The 6,595-nt window shown below is 52.8% G+C and overlaps 1 long non-coding RNA gene across 1 annotated transcript; it reads left to right on the top strand.

Annotated features, from left to right (window-relative positions):
- The first annotated feature begins 669 nt into the window (after positions 1-669).
- LOC129200825 (uncharacterized) lies at positions 670-1,815 on the top strand. Its single transcript, XR_008575114.1, has 4 exons — positions 670-696; positions 1,108-1,187; positions 1,458-1,483; positions 1,683-1,815. It is a non-coding gene; the product is annotated as an uncharacterized LOC129200825 (long non-coding RNA).
- The last annotated feature ends 4,780 nt before the right edge of the window (positions 1,816-6,595 follow it).

The following is a 6,595-nucleotide window of genomic DNA, read 5'->3' as shown; positions in this document are numbered from 1 at the left end:
TGCCGGTTTCGGAAGGGATAGGGTTAGTTTCCTTCACGGTAGCCGTTACGGGGCTACGTTTCGGATTCATGCCAAAAACAGCGTGCATACTACGGCGGCGCTTTAATTATCGCCGATATTTTGTTGTAGCTACTTGCCCGCTCGTAAGGGTGTTTTGTAGCGTTTCTGATGCATATTTTTCATTTTCTATGGTTTTCTGGCGCTTTCTCTCCGTTGGGACTCATCTAGTTCCGTTAAGGGAGTCAGTCGGAGAGACTGTCGAGGTTAGCTGACAATTTACAGTAAGTAATTTACTGTTCAGCCAGAGATATTTTTGAGAAGGGCTTCTCACAGGGTCTATTCCGGCTTTGTCATTCGGTCTTATCCAGAACGTAGTTCCGGTAGAAGTCAGGCGGTATGTGCGGTCTCGCTCAAAATGACGTGTAAGCCCGGAGCATTTTGGGGTTTTTATAGTAAACTAACAGATGTAATTTTCAACAACAAGATTGTCATTGCATTTAATTAACTACTTTGCTACAAGATTTAGCGTACCATTTATCTCTTTCTGTATACAGCCCAGAAAAATCAAAACTAATTACATACCCGGTCACATCATCGATACAATAGATGGAGTCGCAGTAAAAGAGCGGGTATCATTGTTTCCAGCCAGAGCTGCTTTCTCTATTCAGCACTTAGTACACCATAAACTCAAGACAGGTAAGAAAATCCACTCCTGCTCTTCCGGCCGCTTTTAAGCCTTGTGGTGGTCAGCCCCTCCCCTTTCCCAGGGGCTGGTGGGAAGGATGGTGGGCGGGGCCCGGGGTATATGAACCGCAGGCCTCTGCCAGGGAGCTCAATCTGCTTCCAGGCTTCTCTGGTATCAGAGCTATGCTGGTCCTTCAGTCAAGGGCAGCTTTAGTATCAGTTTGGCTTTTTGGGTAGATACATCTGAGATAAGAGTCTTGGGACCGGTCAAGGTTAAGCAGTGTATTTAATAGAAAGTATGCTTTATGCAGATTTGGTGGGGTTTTTCATTTATTAGTTTTCAGGTCAGTATTTTTATATTGAGCATTCTGAGGTTTGTAAGATCATTTAATAACATGTATTTCTTTTTTTTTTTTTTTCTAGGTCCATTGCATTTTACTGGAATTCCTGATTTTACAGAAGAGGGAACCTTGGTTTTTTTCTCCAGTTTTCCTGTAAGCTATGTAAGTTGCCAGTATTATTTCTCTTAATAGGACTGACGATGAGATTATCTAGCAGGGGTTAGGTTCAGCATCTTGTATGTATTCATTCACAGAGTTTTAGCATTTCTGAAGAAAGCAGCAGGGATGTAAGGTATAGCGTCTTTCAGGCTACGGGACAGCTCGCCGCTTTTCCCGATCACCCACGGAGTACCACGTTGTTCCTAGAACCTTTGCGGCTCACTGCAGGCTTCTCGTAGATTATAAGCATTGGGACTTTGTTTTGTTTTGCAGGCTCATAGCTCGCGGAAAGATAGAAGGTAAGAGTCATCTGCAGAACGCAGTGTAAGGCTTTGAGGAGCGGCCGACACGGGGGGTTTGGGGGGGCGCAAATACAAGGAGAGAGCTGTCAGGAAGGAGCGGCGTTCCTTCTTGGAGTTCAGGAGAAGAGAAGGAGTTTCTAAAGTTTTGGGACCGAGGGACAGTTGTGAAAGAGGAGGGCTCATCACCCATTCTCAGATAAGTTTTACAGGTGGATTTGGGTGCCACCGAGGACTATTCTAGCTCAGTCTCATCGCAGCCGACCGGAGGCACGACGATCCCGAGACGTGCGGCGTAAGTTATCCGGCCCTCGGCACGGCCATAAGCAGAGCTGAATGTCAGAAGAGTCTCATCTTATGAAGCATGGGGTAGGTTAAAATATACCTTCCTGAACTCTGAAGTCTCTGCTTCCCTGTACCTTCTGCTTTCTTTATTCCCTGACTTAATTTTTGCATCCATCCCTTCACCGTCCATCTGGATGTCACAGTTACTTAGAGACACAGACTAGGCAATTATTTCCAGCGCAGGCTTGAGCGACCGTATTCCCTGGAATTTCACGGTGAAGAGGATGCGTATCGCCCGCGCTCGTAACGGTCTCCAGCCGGGGGTCTGTCTTTTATTGTGGTCCTGACACAAAGCTTTTTCTATTTTCTAGTTTTACCTTTTTCCGTAAGCGAACGATGAGGCTTGTTCTAGTACCGGTCACGGCAGTTATGTTCTCTTGTTCTTGGAAGCATTTAAGGTTAGAGTAGAGGAGAGGGCTGTCTGGGAGCAGTTCCATTTGGGCAGGCAAAGGGAGCGGGTTGCTCATCGGCACGATGCTAGACCGGGCAGGGCAGTTCCAGCCTGTGTTTGCGGTGTTGTGTGTCTTGTCCTGTGTGTCTCAGCCCTTCCTCGGGTCTCAACGCCCTCTTTGCGCTCAAAGGGCAAAGTGTGCTTCTCGGTTGCCATCCCTAGGCTCTCAGATGCCTCCGCTCATCAGCGTAGCGCCAGTCAGGCGCTTCTTTGCTTGCCTTGCAAGCTTACGGCGTGGATCGTTCTTGCATTTCGGAAGCTTCCGGCGGGTCCTCTTTTTGCAGCCTAGTCCTAGGCCGCATCGGGAGCTCTGCTCTCCAGCCGTCCGTTCTCAGGGACCGAGGCTTCTTCTCTGCATCGTTACGTCCTTAGGTCTTGAAGAGAGGCTTCTTGCCGCATCCCTCGCCCTGGTTTTGACCGTAACTTCTTACAACTGGCTATCACGGTCCATTCTTTTCTGGGGTTGCCATAGAGCTTCTGCGCCTGGGTGTCACGCCCTGTAGGTCATCTTGTTGGGCAGCCTCTCTGGTCCGGGAGTCGTTCCTCTCGCTGAGAGTTTTCTCTCACTTGTGATTTGTGGTGTTTGTAGCATTCTGTGTCGCGTTGATCCCCGTGCGTGTGTGTCTTGGGCGTGGAGCTGCTCTGCCCGGGGCTGTCGAGTCCAGGGTTAGGCGGAATAGCAATAGAAGTGTACGGTTAGTGTGTCAGTATGGCCAGTCTGGAATTGTTTGGCTCTCGCTCGGCATCTGGCTGACTTGTTTAATTATCTTGGTGGTTTTTTTTTTCTCCAGATGCAGAGAGAGAGGAAGCGCACCAAAGAGCAGCACAGGAGGGGAGCAGAGCGCCGTAAGGAGGTGGGTCGGCCAGTGGAGTCGGAGGGAAGATGTGGCTGGTGCCTATATGACTCCCTTCAGATTTGTGTGTGGCTTTTATTTTGAAGGTGCAAAGGTGGATATGGACCCCGTAGGACACAGACACGGGAGGTGACTCGGGCCAGGTGAGCGGCGACTAGCGGGCTGAAGTACAGCAGTTATTTTTCTGGTGTTGCATTGCTGTTTAAGATACAGGGATCCTTTGTTTGTGTTTTCTAGGTGGGGCGCAAGGACGGCAGCCCAAAACGACGGAGGCCAGGTGAGCAAGCGGCTGAGGTCAAGGAGGGGGAGATGAGACTCAGTGTGGGAGGCTGTTTTGGGCAGTGTCTGAGCACGTGCCTCTCGCTTGATTTTTGGCAGGTGCCGCAGGGAGCCTCGGAGGGGCGAAGCCGCGTGCCGACGAGCAGTCAGAGAAGGTGAGGCGCTTGCCAGTGTCTAATAGCAAAGCAGTATAAGGCAACTTGTTTGAGCATTTCCCTCTGGTTTTGCAGGCGCTGCGTGGCCACCTTTTGGACCGGATGTCCGTTTGAGGTGAGCTGGAGGAACGGCGAGGGCGGTTGTGGGAGCGGTGACTTCTGACAAACGTAGGAGTAATTTTGTGTCTCTTGGCCTCTTAGGTGCCACGAGGGATGACAGCTGTAGGGGTCAGTCTCTGGACCGAGCAGGTGAGCGGAAAGACACGGTGCTTCTGAGGAGAGGGGGGCGTTGTGGGCAAGGTTGGTGTTGACCGGTGCGATGCTGACTGACGACACTGCTTTGGTGTGGTTTTTTGTTTGTTTTTCCTGTAGATGAAGAAGAGGCTCCGGGCAACTGCCGGAAGATCCCAGTTAGCCGATGCGCTATGCACGTATTGTTTGTTGCGGATGGTTTGAGATCCCCGGCCGTCTGCGAGCTAAATTGAGGGACCGTGGCCGGGGAGGGGGCAAGTTTGGGAGTTGCAGGGGAGGGGTTTTATGGTTAGCATAGGGGAGAGGGCTGTCTGGGAGGAGTCCCATTTAGGCAGGCAAAGGGAGCGGGTTGCTCATCAGCTTGATGCTAGACCAGGCAGGGCAGTTCCAGCCTGTGTTTGCGGTGTTGTGTGTCTTGTCCTGTGTGTCTCAGCCCTTCCTCGGGTCTCAACGCCCTCTTTGCGCTCAAGGGGCAAAGTGTGCTTCTCGGTTGCCATCCCTAGGCTCTCAGATGCCTCCGCTCATCAGCGTAGCGCCAGTCGGGCGCTTCTTTGCTTGCCTTGCAACCTTACGGCGTGGATCGTTCTTGCATTTCGGAAGCTTCCGGCGGGTCCTCTTTTTGCAGCCTAGTCCTAGGCCGCATCGGGAGCTCTGCTCTCCAGCCGTCCGTTCTCAGGGACCGAGGCTTCTTCTCTGCATCGTTACGTCCTTAGGTCTTGAAGAGAGGCTTCTTGCCGCATCCCTCGCCCTGGTTTTGACCGTAACTTCTTACAACTGGCTATCACCGTCCATTCTTTTCTGGGGTTGCCATAGAGTTTCTGCGCCCGGGCGTCACGCCCTGTAGGTCATCTTGTTGGGCAGCCTCTCTGGTCCGGGAGTCGTTCCTCTCGCTGAGAGTTTTCTCTCACTTGTGATTTGTGGTGTTTGTAGCATTCTGTGTCGCGTTGATCCCCGTGCGTGTGTGTCTTGGGCGTGGAGCTGCTCTGCCCGGGGCTGTCGAGTCCAGGGTTAGGCGGAATAGCAATAGAAGTGTACGGTTAGTGTGTCAGTATGGCCAGTCTGGAATTGTTTGGCTCTCGCTCGGCATCTGGCTGACTTGTTTAATTATCTTGGTGGTTTTTTTTTTCTCCAGATGCAGAGAGAGAGGAAGCGCACCAAAGAGCAGCACAGGAGGGGAGCAGAGCGCCGTAAGGAGGTGGGTCGGCCAGTGGAGTCGGAGGGAAGATGTGGCTGGTGCCTATATGACTCCCTTCAGATTTGTGTGTGGCTTTTATTTTGAAGGTGCAAAGGTGGATATGGACCCCGTAGGACACAGACACGGGAGGTGACTCGGGCCAGGTGAGCGGCGACTAGCGGGCTGAAGTACAGCAGTTATTTTTCTGGTGTTGCATTGCTGTTTAAGATACAGGGATCCTTTGTTTGTGTTTTCTAGGTGGGGCGCAAGGACGGCAGCCCAAAACGACGGAGGCCAGGTGAGCAAGCGGCTGAGGTCAAGGAGGGGGAGATGAGACTCAGTGTGGGAGGCTGTTTTGGGCAGTGTCTGAGAACGTGCCTCTCGCTTGATTTTTGGCAGGTGCCGCAGGGAGCCTCGGAGGGGCGAAGCCGCGTGCCGACGAGCAGTCAGAGAAGGTGAGGCGCTTGCCAGTGTCTAATAGCAAAGCAGTATAAGGCAACTTGTTTGAGCATTTCCCTCTGGTTTTGCAGGCGCTGCGTGGCCACCTTTTGGACCGGATGTCCGTTTGAGGTGAGCTGGAGGAACGGCGAGGGCGGTTGTGGGAGCGGTGACTTCTGACAAACGTAGGAGTAATTTTGTGTCTCTTGGCCTCTTAGGTGCCACGAGGGATGACTGCTGCAGGGGTCAGTCTCTGGACCGAGCAGGTGAGCGGAAAGACACGGTGCTTCTGAGGAGAGGGGGGCGTTGTGGGCAAGGTTGGTGTTGACTGGTGCGATGCTGACTGACAACAATGTTTTGTTTGTTTTGGTGATGTGTTTACTCTAGGTGAAGAGGGTCCAGACGACTGCCGGAAGATCCCAGTTAGCCGATGCACAATGTGCATGTTGTTTGTTGTGGATGGATTCAGATCCTCGGCCCTCTGAAAGCTAGGTTGAGGGACCGGGGCCAGGGAGGGAGCAGGCCGAGGAGGGGGCAAGTTCGGGGGTCGCAGGGGAGATGTGTTGCGGTTAGCGTAGAGGCAAGAGCTGTCTGGCAGCGGTCCCCTAGGGTGGGCAAAGGGAGCGGGTTACTTGTCAACACGATACTAGGCTGTGTTGGGCAGGGCAGTTCCAGCCTGTGTCTGTGGTATGTTTGTTGTGTGTCGTGTCCTGTGTGTCTCAGCCCTTCCTCGGGTCTCAACGCCCTCTTTGCGCTCAAAGGGCACGGCATGCTTCTCGGGCGCCATCCCTAGGCTCTCAAACGCCTGTATTCATCGGTGTAGCGCCAACGGGGCGCTTCTTTTGCTTGCCCTGCAAGCTTACGGCGTGGATTGTTCTCGCGTGTCGGAAGCTTCCGGCGGGTCCTCTTTTTGCAGCCTAGTCCTAGGCCGCATCGGGAGCTCTGCTCTCCAGCCGTCCGTTCTCAGGGACCGAGGCTTCTTCTCTGCGTCGTTACATTCTTAGGTCTTGAAGAGAGGCTTCTTGCCGCATCCCTCGCCCTGGTTTTGACCGTAGCTTCTTACAACTGGCTATCACGGTCCATTCTTTTCTGGGGTTGCCATAGAGCTTCTGCGCCCGGGCGTCGTGCCCTGTAGGTCGCCTTGCATGGCAGCCTCTCCGGTCC

The sequence above is a fragment of the Grus americana genome, unplaced genomic scaffold (genome assembly GCF_028858705.1).
Source record: "Grus americana isolate bGruAme1 unplaced genomic scaffold, bGruAme1.mat scaffold_548, whole genome shotgun sequence".
NCBI classification, from domain to species: Eukaryota; Metazoa; Chordata; class Aves; order Gruiformes; family Gruidae; genus Grus; species Grus americana.
Note: the sequence above shows the minus strand (reverse complement) of the source record. Positions and strands in the feature narration are given on the sequence as shown.